This window comes from Acomys russatus, chromosome 20 (assembly GCF_903995435.1).
Source record: "Acomys russatus chromosome 20, mAcoRus1.1, whole genome shotgun sequence".
NCBI classification, from domain to species: Eukaryota; Metazoa; Chordata; class Mammalia; order Rodentia; family Muridae; genus Acomys; species Acomys russatus.
In genome coordinates, this window is record NC_067156.1 from 51,076,526 (window position 1) to 51,098,574 (window position 22,049).

A 22,049-nucleotide genomic window follows, 5' to 3' on the forward strand; every position below is an offset into this window, starting at 1 on the left:
TTTCAAAGCATTGGAAGTAAACCTTGTATTATAATTGAGTTATATGGGCACAATACCTCATATGAGTAGAAATATATATACACAAAAGTATGTGAATAATAATCTTACATTTGAATTCTATACCAGTGTATCTAGAACTTATTTTGCATCTATATACAAAATTCTATATCAGTGAATTAAAAATATCTTGTGAGCAATACTTGAGGCATTAAGTTGAGGAGTAGATTCACTAATCTATTTTTTGTTCTATTTTTTCCTGTACATTTCTATATTCTTCCTTCTTTTTTTTCAACCACTTTCTCCAAACAGGATGTCAATGTCCAGTATACTGCGAGGAATGCATCCTGTCAGGTCTGATCCAGTGTCAGTGTCTGGTTCTTTTGTTCTGATGAAAGAGGATTTCTTTATCCCATCCTCAGTCCTGCTTTTGCATGGCGTGACTATTCACATCACAAGAATGGCAGTTTCTTCAGACAGCCACTCCTCATCATTTCTGTATATAAAAACTAGATGGAGGCCAAGTATGGTGTTGTAATCCGTAATTCTGGAGACAGGGGCAGGAATAGCACCACAAGTTATCCCTGGGCTACATAGTGAGTTTCAGACCAGTTAGGGATATGTTGTGAAACTGTCTCAAAATACACACACACAGACACACACACACACACACACACAGTGAAACTACATGAGATTCCTGAGCCAGTAAATGTATGAACAGCTAAAAATCTGAAGGGTAATATAGACACCAAGAAAATTTTTGAAAACATCATATGTCTAAATATAGTTGTACTAAATACAGTTGTATTTTTCAAAGAAACCTAGTAGACAAACGCCAAAGCAAAACAAATGAAGGGAACTGCTTTTACAAAATAACTCAGTGTGAACATCATTGAAAAAGTTTATATTCAGGCTGGGGAGATAATTCAATCAGGAAAGAGTTTTCCCACAATAGCATAAAGACCTGTGTTTGGTCTCTGAACTCACTTAAAAAGCCACGCATCGTGGCACATGGTTTTAGTCTGAGCATTTGGAAAGGAGAGGCAGGTGGGTCTCCATGAGTTCAAGGCCAACTTAATCTACATAATAGAAAAACCCTTTTCTCAAAAACAAACAACAAAAACCCAATGCCAAGAGAGATGGCAGAGGCTTGCAATGCCCATGTAGAGTGATAAGGACAAGTGGATTCCTGGGGCTAGCTGGTCAGCTAACCGAGCCTACTTCATGAGCTCTAGGCTAATGACAGCACTTGTCTCAAAACAAACAAACAAGCAAGCAAGCAGAACAAAGTAAATGACTTTGGAGGATCAATAGAAGAGCAGGCATTGACCTCTGGCCTCCACTATGTGCTTGTGCACACTGTGTGTGTGTGTGTGTGTGTGTGTGTGTACATATACATATATACACACATATGTATATACATACACATACACACATATATGTGTATATATAAACAAACATAGAGAATATGCTCGTTGAAATTTTAAACTGAAACATACTTTTTAATTTTTATTTTGAATTAAATATAATTACATCACTTCTCTCTTCCTTTCCTCCCTCCAACCCTCCCCATTGCTTTCTCTCAAATTTGTGGCTTTTTAAATTTAATTGCTATTCTACACAGACACACACACAGACACACGGCTCATGCACACAACCATATAAATACAGCCTACTCGTTCTGTTTACTGCTATTGTGTGTATATGGCTTCAGAGCTGATCACTTGGCATTGATAGCCAGTTATGGGGCTCATACCTAGCAAAGACTAATTCCACTCTCAGCATTCCTTTGTTGCCTATAGTTCTTTGTGTAAGGGGTGGACTTCATGCAATTTCCCTCTTCCATGTTACCTTGTCTATTAGTGTTGCCCAGGTCTTGTTTAGGCACCAATATTCTTAAGGTTTCATGGGTGGGAGCTTTCCTGTAACTTCTAGGAGATGCTCTCATGCCTGTCTCCCTGGTCCTCTGGTTCTTAGAATATTTCCTCACTGACTCCAAGACGTTCTCTGGGCTTCAGTACAGGAGTTATGTTATAGATGCAGCAACTGGGGTGGGGCACCCCACAGTCAGCTGTTCTCTGCAGTCTCGCCAGTTGTGGTTTCTATAATGGTCTAGCTACAACCACAGCAAGAGAGCTCTCTTAGATGATAAACAAAATCTACACTTACCTGCAGGCATAAAGATAAGTACTTCAAGTGCAGTTAGGAATTTAGCTCCATCCAGATGGTATGTGTTTGGTTGGTTGGTTTTTATTTGGGGGAAGCCCATAGAATCTGCTATGATTCTATTTCATTCGCTTTCAAGAGTTTGGGTCAAAGATACTTGGATTTATGTATGTATACAATTGAATAGTCTTCAGTTTTAAAAGGAGTAGATTCAGACTGAGGCCACATACATCATGAGTCAATCTTGAGGACGTCATGCTAAATGAAATGAACTTCTCATAAAAAGCCAAATTCTTAAGATTCCCCCTTATATAGGGTCTCTGGGGTTGTCCATCTTAGAAATAGAGACGGGAAGTAGAATGTAGGTCCTGTGGGCTGAGGGGTGATGGAAAAGGGAAGTTGATTTTACATGGGTGTACAGTGTCAGATTTGCTAAACAACAGCAACAACATTCAGGAGAACTGTTTCTCAGTAATATGGATGTATTCAACGCTACTGAACCAAACCCGTACAAAGAGGTAAGATAATGTTTCATGTTGGATATATGGGGGTAGGGGAAGCTAATGCCACAATCATCATCATCCTCATCACCAGTAAAATAAGTTTAATGCTTTTTTTTTTTTTTCAGATTTGAATGTTGCCCTTTCATACCATCTTACTGGGTGACTGTGGTGAATTTATGTAGCCTTCCCATGTCTGTTTCTTTGGCTGTTGGAAACTGTTGGTCAGTGTACTGGGGCATCCCAGCTCTGCCACTTCCCAGACTGAGGTATGCTGGGCCAGTGACTCAGCCTTTCATGTCTCACACACTATGTGTAAAATGGGGTTGACGACAGTAAGGTAGTGGTGAAGGGGTAGGTGTGTGTGTGTGTGTGTGTGTGTGTGTGTGTGTGTGTGTGTGTATTGAAAAGAACTTTTTAAATGCTATGAAAAATAGAATAACTGAGCTGGGAGTGGTGGCGCATGCCTTTAATCCCAGTACGTGGGAGGCAGAGGCAGGTGGATTGCTGTGAGTTCAAAGCCAATCTGGTCTTACAAAGCAAGTTCAGGACAGCCAAGGCTACACAGAGAAACTCTGTCTTGAAATGCACCCCCCTTAAAAAAAAAGAATAACTGTGCCCCTAACAATGAAGAAAACTGAGTGAAGATTCAGGAAGGAGCTTGAATATTGACATTTACAAGCCCCCACCTGCCTTCCACAACCCACCAGTTATAACAGTAGTAATTTAGATTAAAATGTCACGCAAAGACTATACGATGCCAGTTAATGGGCTTTTGAGAAACGACTGGATCACGAGAGCTCAAACATCATCAATGGATGGGTCTACTGTTGCGTTCATAACTCGACGGCATTGTTAGGAGGTGGTGAAAACCTGAGGTTGTGGGACCTGGTTGGAAAACATGATAGCTTGTCTTTTGATGCTTCCTATTTTTCTACCTGCCACCCACCCACTCACCCACCGGAGGCTATGAGCTCATGCCACAATATGCTGTGTGCGGAAGTCAGAGGGCAACTTGTGAGAGTCAGTTCTCTCCTTCCACCACAAGAATCCCAGGGATTGAACACATATCAGCAGGCTTGATACAAGTACCTTTATCCCCTGAGCCTCAAGTTACATTGTTGCTTATTTGTTTGAACCAGGGTCTCACTGTATAGATCTGGCCATCCTGAAACTTGCTGTGTAGACCAGACTAGCCTGGAACTCACAGAGAGCTGTCTGTCTCTGCTTCTTGAGGGCTGGAATTAAAGGCTGGCACTACCATCCCTGGCCCCTCAAATTCCTTTATCTGTTTCCCAGGTAGGGATGTCTCAGTAGCAGCAATGAAGACGCTTCTGCAATTGGAGAGGGGTGAGCTTTGCAATGTGGAGCCGAAGGATTTGAATTTAACTGTGTTATAAGCTAAAAGCTTTGGGGGGGGGGGAAACATGGGAAAAGATCTACAAGACCCGAGAGCTAGGTGAAACGGTTTTAGAGATGACATCACAAGCACGGCCTATGAAGGGAATATCAATGCGTTGGACTTTGTTGAGCAGTATAGTTTACTTCTGTGAGCAGCTGCTAAGATGACAACAATTCAGAGCCGCAGGAGACATTCCCGAACCACATTATCCAGGAAAGAATTTGTATCTAGAATGAGCAAAAAGCCCTCTCACTTCAACAGCCAAAAAATAAAATAAAATAAAAAAGAAAGAAAGAAAAAACAAAACAAAACAAAAAAATCCCACTGGGATGTAGACACCTCTCTGGTAAGCACAGATAGAGACAAAGAATACAAAGAACATCCACCATCATAAGCCATCATGGAAACGTAAAGTAAAAGCCACAAGGAGAAGTCATTCCCCTTCTATTGAAATGGCTACGATTAAAAAAAACAAAAAAGTGATTGCACAAAATGCTGAAAGGATAAGATGCTTCCTGCGTTGCTGGTGTCAGACTCTAGAACATGCCGCCCCAAAACCTGACCATAGGAGATCAGAAAGTGATATTCTGAATCAGCCTCAGTGGCATACAGATTGTTTTGAGATAATTAAGCTGAACTTCTGTGAAACCATAGACACAGGAAAAGTTCGAAAGAGAGAGGAGAAATTGGTCTTTTAAGAGCAATTTACACCTGTAAGGGAGAGCTCTGTTTGGAAGAGAGAGACCTGGGAAGATGATGCCTGTTAGTCAACCACAGCTTGAGACCAGCCTGCTCTACATAGCAAGTTCCAGGATGGCAAGGGCTGAACATTTGTCTCAAACAAATATCATAGGACAGAAGACTGTGCCAAGTCCTCAGGAGCTGGAGTTACAGGGGCTTGTGAGCCCTCCATGTGGTCGCTGGGAACTGAAGTCTGGCCCTCTGCTAGAGCAGCAAGCACCCTTAACAGCTGAGGCATCTCCCAGTCCCCAGATAAGATCTTAAAACATAAATTCAAAGCCACCTCTGGAATGTTCTCATATACATGAGCATCTTGACTGAAGCATACAAATTAAAAAATCTTAATTGTTTTCCTTTTATTAATACATCTTTTTAAAATAGGATTCATCCCAACGAAGACCCATAGAAGGAAGAGAGAATCCACTTCCCTTTCCTATCCCACAGTGGAAAATGATACAGCCACTCAAGAAAGGGGTGTATTAGCTTCTTAAAGAGCCAAACATACACTTAACAGAATAAAGCAGTAGCTAGTCTCTGCCATCCACTCCCAAGAGATAAAACACATTTTTGCAAACCCCATACACAAGTAGTGTTCTGTGGGAAATTTAAAGAAACACCTATTGCCAGGTGTGGCGGCACACACCTGTAATCCCAGCACTTGGGAGGCAGAGGCAGGTGGATTGCTGTGAGTTTGAGGCCAGCCTGATCTACAAAGTGAGTCCAGGACAGCCAAGGCTACACAGAGAAACCCTGTCTTGAAAAACCAAAAGAAAGAAAGAAAGAAAGAAACAAACAAACCTCTACTAATCATAGGTAGGCACTGACAGACCAAGGAATGGCTTCCTTCCAAATCAAGCTTAGCGAACCAACGAGTTAATCGCGGTTACTTACAGGAGCACTTCAAGGCACCTGCACCACCGAGAGCTCCACCCAGCATGGGCACTGACTCATGAAACCTGCATCACAACAGTTCCACGTCCAGCCAGTCCTCTGCCTCTCTTACACTCTAGCACATATACCAGGCTGCCGGAACCTGTGGGGTGGGTAGGAGATGGCAGCCAGATCTCAGGCAGGAGTCTGATGACCTCCTTACCACTCATCCTTCCATGAGGAAAGATTAATAGTCGTGATCCTATGAGGGTGATCACAGTTGCTCTGATTCAAGGTGCTGATGGTCTTGTCATACCCAGAAGACAGAGTTCTGCCACAGATATTTATTTATATTCAAGGCTCGTAGTAGCTTTGTGATGAACCAAGCACAGCAAATGACTCTTCTGTGAGTGAGTGAGCAGTTAAGCTGTAACCAGGCTATGCCATAGAACACCGCTCAGCAATGAACCACATGGAGTGTCTATACACACACAAGTGGGACCCATCAAGGGAATTAGTGTGACTAGCAAACACTAGTCCCTGGGGCTAGCTAATGAACAGCCCATGTATGGAGTGTGATGGTTCATAGCGACTGTTAACCCCTGAAGGTCTGGAGTCACCTTGGACGTAACGTCTGGGGATGTCTGGGAGGGAATTCCTGGGTGGTGACAACTGAGATAGGAGTTCCCCCCTCACCAGGGGCAGCCCCGGTCGAGGGGAAAGCGATCTGAGCTCTAGCATCCACCTCTCTCTGCTTTCTGCCTGTGGATGCAATGTGACCAGCTGCCTCAAGCTCCTTCCTTCACCCATGACTCCCCCACCATGATGGCATGTACCCTTTTATGGTGAGCCAACACAGACCTTCCCTTCCTTAAGTTGCTTTTGTCAGGGATTTTTATCATCTCAGCGAGAAATGTAATTAATACATGTATATTGTTTTTTTGAAATGACAAGACTGTAGTTATGGCGATCAAGTCCCTGATTACCAGAATGTAATGAGAATGCAACTGTGGATGGGGGCTTCTGCCATGCAGGAGGAGGCAACTTTGTGGTGATGGGGCAATTATTGTAAATAAGACTGCATAGAACTACGTGAACACCAGATGTTATAAGATGGGTAGAAAGTGACTAAGCTCTCCAGAGCATATGAGGCTCAGTATTCTGGTATTGACATCGTCTCACAATTCTGTTTTGTTTTGTTTTTTTGAGACAGGGGTTCTCTGTGTAGCCTTGGCTGTCCTGGACTCACTTTGTAGACCATGCTGGCCTTGAACTCACAGCGATCTGCCTGCCTCTGCCTCCTGAGTGCTGGGATTAAAGGCATGGGCCACCAAGCCCAGCATCTCACAATTCTGGAAAATGTTAAGTTTAAAGAAATTTTTAATTTTTAAATGCATGCATATATATGTTTGTGCCCGTGAGTGGGAAGAAGGTATCATATACCCCAGAGCTGGAGTTACAGATGGCTGTGAGCCTCTGCCTGTGTGTCCTGAGAACCGAACTCTGGTGCAGTATGTGCTCTTAACCACTGAGGCATCTCTGCTGCCATAAAATAATTTAACAGGGAAGGTGCCCAGTGAGCAGTGGATCTCTCTGTATGTATCTGATTTTATTACAACTTCTTATAAGTCTATATTTAAAAACAAAACACTTCTAAAAACTAGACTTGAGCAGAAAACCATGTTTTTTCTCTCTTCTCCTCTTCCTTTTTTGAGACATCTCATTGCCTACCCAGCCCAGGCTAGCAGTTGAGCTCTCCAGCCTTTCTCCTCAGTGTTTCAAATGCTACGGTCACAGCTATGGGCCACTATACTGGCTCTTATAATATTCTGTAATATAAAATTTACCTCAGGAAATGTACACTTAAGTATTTTACACAGAATTCTGATTTGTATCAATGGGTATATCTGCCCCGCCATTGAATTCCTGTGTTCTGCTGCTGAATCTGTGCTTATAGTATGTTTGAAATGTTAGCTATGCACCGTTGTGTGATTTTCCAGATTTTTCCTAAAGGCATTTAAGTGTGGGAAGCAAGAAGTACCAGACTGACTGGTTTCATCGTTGTTATTGCTCTGGTAAATGTCCTATGATGGGTCTTCCTAGAACACATCTAAACGCTGTGATTCTATTCGCCTTGGGTGGTGGAGAGTTGCTAGCTTTGCTCATAACTATCACTTCTTGACTTTGTCTTTTGATATCCTTTCCATAGCAGCCAATGCATCCAATAGATCATTTAAAATTACAGTTTTATTTCTATTTGTGTGTGGGGGGGTGGCATATGCTATGGCACATGTGTGGAGGTCAGAAAACAACTTGCAAGAATCTGTTCTTTCCTTCCACCATGTGGGGCTCACGAGTCAAATTCAGGCCATCAGAGTTGGTGGCAGGTACACTGAGCCATCTTATCAGCTCTGAAATAACGTAACCTTCTAAAAGAAATAATGCCATAATCTCCTTTATATGTTTTATGTATATTTTTTTTTGCATCTGTTCTCTTATTTAGAGATCACTCACAATAAATGTGGTCTCTTTGTTTTAAAACATAAGCAGTGCAGGCTGCTTTTCTGAGTAGATGTTCCTTGTACACCACTGTTCTGGCAATACTGTGTTGAATCTATAATGGACAATATAAATATAAACAAATCAGAAATATGTGCTGCCCTGTAAAACTCTCCCTTTGAGGTTCTCTGTTCTTTGGTACGGAGTTGGACTGAGTTCCGCTGCGGAACTCCCCCATCCGTTAAGCGTATCTACCTGGGCATATGCCTACTACCTACTTATCTACCTGTCTAAATACTCTACTTGTTATCAAATACAGCTGAGGGTGTGCATGAGTGGCAGAGACATGGATGGTGCACAGGCTCCTGCACCGTACAGCGCCACCCCAGTATGAGCGCTGACTCACGAACGCCGCGTACCTGAAGCTCCTAGTCCAGCCAGTAAGAAAGGGTCTATCAGATCTGAATGATTCAATCCAGTGTGAAAATCTGATTCATAAACTGCTAAGGCCATCAAGAGAAGATGAGAGGACAAAGTAGGCAAAGAGGGCTGTCCAGGTCACTTGAAGGCAAATGTGGCAAGATTTTTGTCAAGCTGGAGTTCTTAGGGGGAAAAAAAATAACTGAAAGCCAAATTCTGCATGAGCAAGCATCTACAAGTCTTTACGGCCTGAGCTGCAGTTCACAAAACGTGTATATGATATTAACCCTGGTGGAAAGATTAAGCTTGACTCACAGTTGAACAACCATCTCCTCAGAGTATATGGTGTGTGTTTCGCTTCTGCAAGGGCGTGTACTGTGAATAGAGAATGTTCCCCCAACCTTGATGAAAAGACAAGGGCTAGTAGTGCTGGCTTGGATTCTGACAGAACCAGGCTCCAGAAGTAGGCACAGCAGGTTAGAGCAGAGCCGTGGTCCTCCTTGGGCGTCAGCCAAGCAGAGCCAGGCAAGGTGGTCCTGCTGAGATTATCAGTGGGTACCTGGCTTGGATGTTTTAATCATGAGTTGTCACACTTGTACAGGAGCAAAACTGTAGTCAAGACCTCAACTGTCTTTGGTACAGCAAAGCACACTTTTTGAGAGGCCCAGCCTAAGTAATCTCAGGAGAGAATTGGGGGACCAGTAGAGTCATTTTTCTTCTCTCCTGGGCTGGACAGGGAACATCAGGGAGTGGTAGAATTTTCAGAGCTCACGCATGCCCTCCAAGAATAGCCCAGGGACGAGCCGAAGTATGACCCTAAGTGCTTAGTGCAATGAAGTTGGCCAGTTAAGAGTCTGATACAATGGTGGATTAGGAAGTGGGGGCAACATGTGGAAGTGTAGAAAAGTCCACAGGGGAGCGAAAGTGGCCAAGAAATTCTCAGGATCCAAAGAGGGGTGAGTCCGTTGTTCAGAGCTGGACTGAGCATCCTCTTACAACAAAAAGCATCTCCTCTGTGTCTTACACTCCAGTAGCATTTAGGGCCTGGCAATGACCCCATGTGTGTAGTATTGGGGTGGGGGTGGAGATAGGGTGCTGTGTTCTCATCTGAGGAGTCATGATGGGACACCCCTACATGGACCTCAGAAGTGACCCCTCCAAGAAGCACAGGGACCATGCTGAAGATTTCAGCCAGCTGCTGGAGGAGCTGCCTTGCTCCTGCTTACCCTGTGGACCACAGAGTTGTAGCTCACTTTAGTTGCACTGCAAAGCTTAGTCTTTTAAGTGACTTCTCCTTTTCAGGACCCCCACCACCACCACCACCATGACCTCCAGGAGGCATTCTCTGTATTGTGACTTTCACCCTCCATGACATGTTCATGATCAGGAAAGGCCACCAAGAACTACTATGTTGACATGAAAATTATTTAAATATGTAACTTTTCCCATGCTCACTTGCAAACCAAACCTACTCAGAGGCTTTCCTCCAGTGTCATCATTAGCTTGTCTTAATTGTCACCTGCCTCGTTGCATCATGTTTACTGTGGCACTTACCACTTCATCCTCACCCCAAACTCAGACTTCTCATCCAAAGGGTTGGATGTGTTTATAAATACTCTTAAAACAGGGTACCAATTATTCTTTGTACACATTTTAAAGAGTCTCTGTGATACCTTTTTTTGGGGGGGGCTGTTTTTAAAACACTACTTTCCCCAAGAATTTGTATTGTTTCCTATTTTTTGTTTTTTGTTTTGGTTGCTAGGGATTGAACCCAGGCCTTGAGCATACCAGGCACGTTCCCTACCATCGTTACATCTCCAGCATTCTACAATATGGCACTAAACGTTAAGTATTACAAAACGGTGGATATTGTATATAATAGACATAAATAATAAAGTGGATAAGCCAAATGTTTTCCATAGGTTCTTTTAAGGACATTATACTAATTTTTTAAAGTAAACTATAAATTGATGTTGTAAAAAGCCCATCTGCCGCTTCAGAATACCTGTGTCCAGGTACAGAAAGAAACAGAACAACTTTGAAGTTCCTTTAAGTCTTTGCAAACCCACACGAATGTCTTCTCTCTCTCATTACCAGCTGCCATTTTAGACCTCTTGGAAGCCTAGACGTCCCTCCCAATGCAGTAGTTGCATAGCACTATGGGAAGCACACTACTAAGCTGCTGTTAGTGACATACGCACAGCCTTAAAGGAGGCTGGGCTAGTGATTTCACTACAGAGATTATATCTGACAACAAGGGATTGTTTTGTATACCTACTTCAGTAGTTTTGAGCCACAATTTAGGGCTGTTCACTTATCAACCAAGAGCAGTTAGAAGGCACACTGTTCTGCATTAAAGCAATCACCAATATTTACCTTATATCCAGGAACTGATACCACACAGAACGTTCCATATCTATGACCATTATTTTAGCTTCTCACTTGCAGATGTTTATCCTTCTCAGTTTAAGCATAAGGAAATACAGTTTCAAGTTATAGTTTAACCTGTGTGCCTCTGGACTCCTAGTACTGGTTTGGCATGCTGGACTATCTCTGATATTGCTGTTGCTTATACAGGTAATATATGTCTCACTTTTTTGTTTGTTTACATTAAAAATACATACTAGAAGAAAATGATTATATATATATAGTCATGTATGCTAATGTTTACCTAAATAAACCGTACTGTCATAGTTAGCTTCCATCAGGTGTCAACACACCTGGGAAGAGGGAACAGTGAAGAATTAATTCATTCAGGTTGGCCCCTGTGCATGTCTGTGGGACATTTTTTTTTTTTTTTTTGAGACAGGGTCTCTCTTTGTAGCCTTGGCTGTCCTGCACTCACTTTGTAGACCAGGCTGGCCTCGAACTCATAGTGATCCTCCTGTCTCTGCCTCCCCAAGTGCTGGGATCAAAGGTGGGCACCACCACACTCTGCTTTGTGGAGCATTTTTAAAAAACTGCTTCTTGACTTGGAGGCCCCATCCCACTGTGGTTGGTACCACCCTGAGGCAGGCGGGCCTGTGCTGCACAAGGAAGGCAGCTGAACCAACCTTAGGGAACAAGGCAGTTGGCACCATTCCTCCATAGTCTCTGTTTCATTTCATGCCTGCAGGTTCCTTCCTTAAGCTGATCCTGCTCTGACTCCCCTTTATGATGGACTGGAACTTGTAAGCCAAAAATCACCCCTTTCTTCTCCCCAAGATTCTTTGGGTTATGGTGTTTTGTTACAGCAACAGGAAACTAAACTAGGAAATATACTGTGCGGATGCATTAGCTATTGTTAAAGAAAAAAAAAAAACTTGCAGAGCTGAGCAGACTTTCCTCCTAGGCACCCATGATGCTGGAATGGATAGCTAGCTGCTGTTGTCCTCTGTCCCTCCCTCCCTGCCTCCTTTGTCATCCCGCCCATCCTACAGGTGTATTTGGTAACAGGTGGCACAGAATTGAAGTTTATGGGGTTCAATGCAAATAAAGAGCAGATCCCATCACGCTCTTCCTTAACCTCATCTTCAAAGAGAAACTTGGGACACGGTCGTGTTTGTGGCATTTTCGAAAAGAGGCAGGACTCCAAATACCTTTTGTTCCTAAATGACATTTCCTTGATGTTAATGGCTTCTTTTAAAATTATTTCTTAAAATAAATTAAAATTTATTTTATGTGTATGTGCTTGGCCTGCATGTATGTAGATATGTGTACCTTGCATTAGCGGAGGTCAGAATCTAGCATTGGGTGATCCTCTGGAACAAGAGATACAGGCTGATGGAGCCACCTGATGTGGATGCTGGGAACTGAACCCTAGTTCTCTGTAAGAATAGTAAGTGCTCATAATCACTGAGCCATCTACCCAGGCCCTCAATGGCAATTATTTCGTTTTCAGTTATATGAAGGAAAACTCTCTCCTTCATGAAAATCAAAAGCAGTTACATGTGAGTTTGATTCCCTTCAGCAAATGTATGTATGTATACCTTGTGTTAGCGGAGGTCAGACCTGAGCATCAGTGGTCCCCTGGAACCGTAGGCACAGGTACCTGACGTACATGCTGGGAACTGAACTCTAGTCCTCTGCAAGAGTAGAGGGGTGTGTGTGTGTGTGTGTGTGTGTGTGTGTGTGTGTGTGTGTGTGTGTGTGTGTGTATTTGGAGGTTAGATCTTCAAGTCAAGTCTAGACTGGCCTGGAGTTCTTGAGCTTCCTGCCTCTCTCTTCTGTGTAGTGGGATAATAGGCTTAGGTCATCACACCCAGCCATGATTTTTATACTATTATATTGTATTTCTGGTTTCATAAGTAAATATATTTGTTATAGCTACCATAGAACACATGTGTGAACAAGAGCACACACACACACACACACACACACACACACACGATTCCAAATTTACAAGGCAGAAAATAAATTCCAATTCCATCATTATATCTAGTTGGTTTTTATTTTTTATTCATGTAAGACACACTATGCCAAACAATGTTGGCAGAAGCCACGGCCTCTCATTTGAAATTGAAAACTGGCAGGCTTGTCTTTAAAACATGTTGTAATTTAAACCCATTTGGGCTCTTGCCACTTGGAACGCAAAAAAAAAAAAAAAAAAAAAAAAAAACAAAAAAAAAAAAACAAAAAACACATCTCCCATAGGAACAATATAAAAATGATAGTTCCATTGTGAGGCCAGACAGCAGAAGTTCCAGTAATGTGGAGTGACTCAGAGTCCATGCCTTACCCACAGGGAAGGAAAGGAGGCAACACTGATTATTTGCCTCATAAAAAAAAAAAAAGGCTATAAAGCATTTCCCAACACTGATAAGGCTCATTATAGTATATGCGTGCATGTGCAGGAGAATGAACTTTACCAATGATTTACCTAACTCGCTCTTACTCGTTTTAATTTCCTCCATCCTCGTTAGCTTTCTGGCTTCAGCTCTTTCCTCTGCCCACGACTTCCAGCCTGCTGCCATTGCTTTCGAATGCTTTCACCATTGTCGCATTTAATTACTTCCAGTCTGATTTTGAATTTATTTATTTACTGATGTGTGTGTGTGTGTGTGTGTGTGTGCATGTATGTCACTACATGTGTGCAGAAGCACACAGAGGTCTAAATGGCTGTCAGACGCTCTGGGACAGAAGTTACAGAGAGATGTGAGTTACCATGTGGGACCAGAACCAGGAGAAGGAAGAGGTCATAGCAGTTTCTCTTATCCCTTGCTTTTGAATTTCAACAAATTATCTTTGGTTCTTATCTATGAGGTTTTACATTGAAAAGTGCTTTTGCTTTTTTCCTCTTGAGATAAGACTCTTGCTATGTAGCCCTAGTTGACCTGGAACTCAAAGTCATCCTCCTACCTCCGCCTCAGAACTTAGAAGTATGTATTACAAGCTCAGTTAAAAGACTATTGGCCATAGTGAACACCATAGTCACTTTGCCTTTTCCCTGGAGGCCTCTAAACTTGGGCAGGAGAGGTGGCTGGGTCAGACTTCCTGTGACTTGGGGAATGACATCAGAGCCTCCCCCACAAACAGGGGCAGCAACTGCCATCTATGGCAGCAACCAAACTCCCAGTACTTGCTAGTGGTGAATCACTCGGTGTGCACCAGGACTATGTCCTAAAACAGCCATGTTGTCTTCTGTGTGTCTAACCCATGCAACTCTCTCAAGCAAACAAAAGTAAAGGGCTGGCAGCTGTCTTTGGTTAGTTTCTCAGTTTACTGAGAACTGGCTTCTTAAACACCAGACATTCATTGCTTCACTATTTTGCAGGCTAACATCCAAGATCAAGGAGTCAGCAACTTTGGTCCTCTCTCCTGAGTTTCCAAGAGCTTCATCTCATTGTGTCCTCACATAGTCTTTCTTCTCTGTGTATTCCTGATATGTTTCTGTTATCCCAGTTCCAAGAAGAGCACCAATTGGATTGGATTAGAGCCATCTTACGTCATTGTTTGAACTCCATCAACTTTATAAAAATCTTATGTTCTGCTGCAGGCTTATCCTAAGATTCTGGGGGTTGGGATTTCAGTATATGAATTTGGAGGGGACATTTAGCAGTTCAGCAGGACATATTATAGAACCCTGTCTCTCCACCTCAGCAGATATAGCCATCCTCTGCTGGGTCCTCTGCATTTGGAAACAAGCCAAGGATGTTGGTTATCTTTGCTGACTGCTTAAGTGAAAGAAGTCTGGACCCGAATGTGAGTTGTGTGTTGGCAAGCCTGTGTGTCATAAACACACAGGTGGGGCAGACAACACTTTAGTGCTCCATCTATGCCCTTTTTTTTTTTTTTTTTTTTTTTTGGCTTTTCGAGACAGGGTTTCTCTGTGTAGCCTTGGCCATCCTGGACTCACTTTGTAGACCAGGCTGGCCTCGAACTCACAGCGATCTGCCTGCCTCTGCCTCCCCAGTGCTGGGATTAAAGGCATGCGCCACCACTCCCGGCTCCATCTGTGCCCTTTTAATTGTCCCAGCAGTTATGGGGTAAGTATTAGGAACTCTAACTTAGAGTTTAACCAAAGTCATTGAGCTAGAGTACTAGGTGTCTTAGGTTCCTACTGCTTTGGTAGAATGTCATGACCAAAGCACCTTTGGGAGAGAATGATTTCGGTTACCTTACACTTCCAGGTCACAGTCCATCACTGAAGGGCATGAGGGCAAGAGGTCAAGCATGAACCTGGAGGCAGGAATTGAAGCAAACGCCATGAAGGAGTGATGCTTACTGACTTGCTCTCCATGGCTTGCTTAGTCTGCTTTCTTTCTTTCTTTTTTCTTTCTTTCTTTCTTTCTTGGTAGGTTTTTCAAGACAGGGTTTCTCTGTGTAGCCTTGGCTGTCCTGGACTCACTTTATAGACCAGGCTGGCCTTGAACTCACAGGCATCTGTTTGCCTCTTCCTCCTGAGTGCTTGGATTAAAGGTGTGCACCACTGCACCCAGCTCTTAGTCTGATTTCTAATACTATCCTGGACCACTTGATGACACTACCCACAGTGAGCTGAGCCTTCCCACATTAATTATTAATCAAGAAAAGGCTTGATAGACTTGCCTACAGGCCAATCATATGAAGACATTTTTCAAAGAAGTTCCCTCTTCACAAATGACTCTAGCTTGTGTCAAGTTGACAGAAAATTAGCTAGCACACTAGCATGGTGCAAAGATCAGGGAAAACTATATTAAAAATAAAGAAAAACTAGAAGAGAGAACAAGAAAGAGGAGGAGGAGAAGGAGCAAGAAGAAGGAGGGATGTAGATGGGGGAAGAGAATTGAGGAGGCAGGAGGGTAGAGGAGTGAGCAACTAAATAGATACTTCTTGCCAGAAAAAGCAGGAAGAAGCCACACAGCCTGGGAGAGAAAAGGAAGCAAGCTAGTCAGACCCTGGTTTCCCACTTAACAAGAGACTAAGTTGGTAGTGGAAGAAATGGGTGTTCCAAATTGTGACAGTGTTGGAGGCGGTGAGGCAAGTGTGCTCAATTGTCTTCACAAATCCCTGAGGTTGGGATGTGCCTGCAGATGAGTGCGAAGCATGAATCTTTTAAAAACTTTTTTTTATTTTTTATAATTTATTCACATTACCCCCCCTCACTTGTATTGTCCCATTCCCTTGCTCCCTCCCTCTTCCCTCTATTCCCTTCCTCTAGTCTTCAGACAGGGGACCTTCTTTCCCTACCATCTGACCTCAGCCTATCAAGTCTCCTTAGGGTAGCAGGCATCCCCTTCCTCTGTGGCCCTACAAGGCTGCCAGGCCAAGGGTAAGTGATCAAATCATGATCACCAGAGCCATGTCAGAGGTAGTCCATACTTCCCTTACTAGGGGATCCACATTGGCTGCATCTGAACAGAGGGTCTAGGTTCTCTGGTTGCATTGTCCTTGGTTGGTGCATCAGTTTGTGCAGCACCACTACCCCAGGCCCAGGTTTGTTGACTTTGATGGTCTCCTTGTGGAGATTCTGTCCCCTCTGGGTCCTTAATATGTAAAGAAATATAAGAAGAAAGAGGAAAACAGATCGGGGCCTTTAAAGAAGCCATTCGAGAGGCCTATAGAAAGGAAATGAATAAATCACTGGAATAAACTCAGGAAAATGCAAAGGACCAGGTGAAGGAAATCAATAAAATGGTTCAAGATCTGAAGATGGAAATGGAAACAATACAAACTGATGAAATCCTAGAAAGAGAGAACTCAGAGAAGAAAACAGGAACTACAGACATAGGCATCTCCAACAGAATACAAGAGATGGAGGGAAGAATCTCAGGTGTAGAAGGTACAATAGAAGAATTTGATGCAACCATCAAAGAAAATGTTAAATATAAAAAATTGATGACACAAAACATCCAAGATAAAGGACACCATGAAAAGATGAAATCTAAGAATAATAGGAATTGAGGAAAGAGAAGACACCTGGCTCCAAGGCCCAGAAAATATTTTTCAACAAAATCATAGAAGAAAATTACCCAAATTTAAAGAAAGAGATGCCTATAAACATACAAGAGGCCCACAGAACATCAAGTAAAGTAGAACAGAAAAGAAAATCCTCCTGTCACATAATAATCCAAACACTATATGTACAGAACAAAGAAAAGATATTAAAAGTGGCAAGGGAAAAAGGCCAAATAACATACAATGAGAAGCCTATCAGAATCATACCTGACATTTCAGCAGGGACCATAAAATCCAGAAGCACCTGGGCAGAGGTCTTGTAAAATCTAAGAAATCACAGATGCCAGTCCAAACTACTATACCCAGCAAAACATTCATATAACCATAGATGGGGAAAACAAGATATTCCATGACAAAAACAAATTTAAACAGTACCTATCCACAAGTCCAGTCCCACAGAAGATATTAGAAGGAAAACTCCAACCCAAGGAGGCTAACTACACCTAGGAAAACACAGGAAACAGATAACTTCACTTTAGCAAAACAAAAAATTAAACAAGCACACAAACACACTACCGCAACCAACTCTTATAAAGGAAACCACTTAGCTGGTGATGGTGCACACCTTTAATCCCAGTACTCAGGTGGCAGAGGCAGGCATATCTCTGAGTTGTGGGCTAGCCTGGTCTACAGAGTGGGTTTTGAGGACAACCAGGGCTACACAGGGAAATCTTGTCTAGAAAAACAAAAACAAAAGCCACTTAATTGGTGCTTGCGTACAGTTTCAGAGGGTTAATCTATTACCATCATGGCAGGGAGAAAGCAGCTAAGAGTTCTGCATCCAGACCCTCAGGCAGCAGGAACGGACTGCTTGGCCTGGGCTTTTGAAACCTCAGTGTTACTCCCAGTGACACACTTCCTCCAACAGGGCCACACCTACTCCCAAAAGGCCACACCTCCTAATCCTTCTCAAATAGTGCTACTCTCTGGTGACTAAGAATTCAAATACATGAGCCAATGGGGGTCACTCTCATTCAAACCACCACAGATGGGCCCATTTGGAGAAGAGTCAGAGAACAAAGCTGGCTTCTGGGTTCCTGGAGGTTATTATTAAGGCTACTACCCAGCCTCTGTGTTCTAGGCCTCGGCTTCTTCCTTAGAAAAGCCAGAGGGTGGGTTAAAAACCTCATGGCCTATAAGTTAAATTTAAAACAGCATTCACAGAAGAAACCTTTCAGCAACTGTTTGCTTTGGGGTTTGATAAAAGCATAAAAGGCTCTGATTGGCACTGTTTAAATATTTGTTCCAGTGCTGATATTTGCATTTAGGGTGAAATGAACCAATGCCCATTAGCTCTGAAGCTGGAGGTGGGGGAGGTACAAGGAAGGAGCAGCCAGATCCTGCAAACCCATTGCCAATAAAACAAAGCCTTTCTCTAAATCACTCCTGCGTCTCCATCTTGCTTGTGCACTTCCTAGAGGATTAAAAAAAAACTGTCCTCACTGCTCTTAAAGGACTTTTGTTAGCCCAGGGGGAAAATGCTCACCACCAAATTCCACAGTAAGCAGTAAACATCAGTGGTCCCTGGAAAACCTAATGGCCTTTGAGAATATTGTGCAATAGCCTCCACTTAGCAGCTAATACACTCTTTCTGATGGTCAAGTCACTTTCAGCAATAAGGACCACAGCAAACCAGCTAATAATTTCTGAAGAGAAAAGAACACAATAAATGGACCATAAATTGCCCCATTCCCTGCAAGCAGCACTCTCCTGGGTGAAATTTCACATTGTTAATGGCTGGAATATTGGACAGCTGAGGGACCAGAGAGGGTGACAAAAGATAATGGCTTTTGCAAGGAGAGTGGACGCTGGGAAGTTGAATGCTCAGATCTGCGGGGCCATTCAAGCTGTGAAAGTTGTTAGGAGCCAGAAGATTGCCCAGGCTTCCATCCTGTTTGTCTGACAGTGTGTTGAGGGCAGTCTCAGAGGCATGACTGGAATCCAAAATCCTGGCTACACTTACCACCACCCACTAACCTCTCGGGGAGGCTGCAGTGATCGCTTCCGTGTGCTGATCGTGTGGGTCATAGGTACTTTGAAATGCTCTTGATTTGTGGTATTCAATACCAAAAAGAGGAGGAGGAGGAAATTGACATGTGACCTGATTACACATAGAAAGAAAAAAATTTTTTTTTCTGAGACAAGAGTTTCCTCTGTGTAGCCCTGGCTGTCCTAGAACTTGCTTTGTAGATCAGGCTGGCCTTGAACTCACAGAGATCTACAGATCTACCTCCCTCTGCCTCTTGAGTTCTGGGATTAAAGGTGTGCACCACCACCATCCCTGGCTTGGAATATAACAATTCAAATTAAATATTTATTTATTTATTTATCTATCTATTCCTCTCTCTCTCTCTCTCTCTCTCTCTCTCTCTCTCTGTTTGTGTGTGTGTGTGTGTGTGCGCGCGCGCGCGCATGTGCGCGTGCGTGGGTGTGTGTGTGCGCGCGCGGTTGTGTGTGTAGGCTTGATGGTGGCTGTCTTTACCCATTGCATCTTGTAGCTGACCTGGAAAGGGGTATTTTAAAAGTTGAAACTAGGTAGAGGGTGCAGGCCAGTGAGAGCAGCACTCAGGAGGACTGGGTATGGGAACCTAAAGCTCCAGAGTAGCCTCAGCTATGTAATAAGACCCTGCATCCAAAATAAAAGATTAAAATAAAAACTGATATAGAAAAATAAAAGCATACAAACATACTTATTGCAACAAAGTAAGTGTTTTCATACCTCTCCCCCAAATTCATGTGTTGAGATTCTGGCCTTCAACATGATGCCCTTAGAGGCGGGGCTTCAAGATGTCCTCAGAGCAGAACCCTGGTGGATGAGATTGGTACATTTATGAGGAGTATCCCCCACCCCGACCCAGAACCCACTCTGTTCCTTAGGCCATGTCAAGATGCAGTGAGAAGACAGAGGGAAGTCAGCAGGCCAGGACGGGGTACTCACCAGAACCAGGTGAGGCTGAGTTTCCAGCCTTCCGGACTGAGGGAAATAACTGTTGTTTATAAGCCAGCCACTCTGTGGTACATTGTTACAGCTACAGGAACAGGCTAGGATAAGCACTGAGCTAGAAAGAGCCATGAAATCCTTCCGTGAACAAGGAAACCGAAGCTGTTTTGATTTACTTGAGCGTATCTGCAAGTCTCCCTCTCCCCAAGCATTCGCTCCCCATTTCTTTGCACCTGGATGGGAAAAGGAAAAGAGTCTTTTCTTCATTTCAGCTGTGCTTTGCTTTCTGTTTTCCTTTACATCAAAGTCCACACAAAGGTCTGTTGTTCTAACTCCTCTTCTACTGGCTGGGGCCTGCTATACTCAAGCCTTGACCCCATCTCCACTAAAATTGTTCTCAATGCAGGCTAGGCAGTCCTCACCGTCAAACCCATTTCATCCCGCTGATATCACCTTTTCCTGAACAGCTTTCTCCACTTGGTTTTCATGATGCCCATACAAGCCAGAAAAATGGCTGCCACAACTCGCATCTCTCTCTCTCTCTCTCTCTCTCTCTCTCTCTCTCTCTCTCTCTCTCTCTCTCTCTCTCTCCTCAAAGAGGAAAGGGCTGGCTCTCTTCTCAGTGGCCTGCTCAGCCTCTGTTTCCTCAGACAGGTCCCCTACAGGCAGCTCAGTTAAAATGAGGGAGTGAGAAAGGAAGTGCCTTTTTTCACCTGGCTCTTCCTCATTTTTTGTGTGTGACCAGAGTGACTTTGGAAGCAGGGGCAGGCCTCAGCCTGGGTCCCTGAATGATGGTGTGGCACAGAGCCCCTCTGTTGTATGCCAGATGAATGGGGACCCTCTTGACCCACATCTGAAAACTGAGACCGTGAAGGATTAAAAACACCTAGGCAAGCCGGGAGGCAGAGGCAGGTGAATCACTGAGAGTTTGAGGCCATCCTGGTCCACAAAGCGAGTCCAGGACAGCCAGGACTATAAGAGAAACCATGTTTCAAAACACCCTCGTGCCCCCCCCCCCCCCCCCCCCCCGACCCCGCAAAAAGAAAAAAGCCTAGGCAGTGCTCACTTAGTGTCTCTTCTTACACTTTTCTCTTTCGGTTATATTTGTTCCCATATTTTTATTGGTATGTCAGCATATTTGGGGTTTGTTTGTGTTTTTTATTTTGTTTTATCTTTTGATTTTTTTTAACTGGATGTGAGATTTATTACCAAACATGATTTGGTAGCGTACAGAAGAGCATCATAGTGGAAGGCGCCCCCAGGAATGCAGGGCTCTCCACTTGTCCAGGGGTCCATGACTAGGAATACATTTGACCCCACAGCCACCAGGAGTGAGCCGCTTCTCAGCCACCATGTCTTCAAATCCATCTGCATTAAACTTGGCAAAGCCCCACTTCTTTGAGATGTGGCTCTTCTGGTGGCCAGGGAACTTGAACTTGGCTCTATGCAGAGCCTCAATCACATGCTCCTTATTCTGCAGCTCAGTGCGGATGGACATGATGACCTGGCTAATGTGAACCCTGACCTCTGTGCCCTGGGGCTTCCCAAAGGCACCACGAATACCTGCCTGGAGCCTGTCAGCCCCAGCATCCTGTTGATTCGGATGACATGGAAAGGGTAGAGCCTCACTTGAGTAGGAAAGCCATCCTTGCCAGGACTCTTCACCATGTATTTGTTGGCACAAGTACGGGCAGCCTCCAGCGCTTCAGAGGAGAGCTGTTCATATTCATCTGACACCATGTGGCCACCAAGTGGGGATTCATCAATTTTGCCTTCCTCCATGCCAAGTCAAAGATGCAGATTTTAGCATCAGGGATACCCCAGCAGAAGCGAGACTCTGGATACGGCTTGTTTTTACAATATCAGTTACACCGGGTGGGGTGGCGGCCCATAATGACAATAGAACTGTTGGTGGTGCGCTGGAGGATAGCTAGCCATAGAGCCTAAGGTCACATGTTATAATCTTTAAAACAAAACAAAAAAACACTAATTGACTAATTGAATTACCAAGCCTTAGAAAATAACCTGATTGGTCCTCAGCAAGTCAGGTGTCTACCCAGCTTTTATCAGGAAGGTATACCTGAAATATCATCTTAGT

General features: G+C 43.6%; 1 pseudogene; it reads right to left on the reverse strand.

Annotated features, from left to right (window-relative positions):
- Positions 1 to 21,405: 21,405 nt before the first annotated feature.
- On the reverse strand, positions 21,406 to 21,843 carry LOC127204432 (60S ribosomal protein L10-like; annotated as a pseudogene).
- Between the last annotated feature and the right edge of the window lie 206 nt (positions 21,844 to 22,049).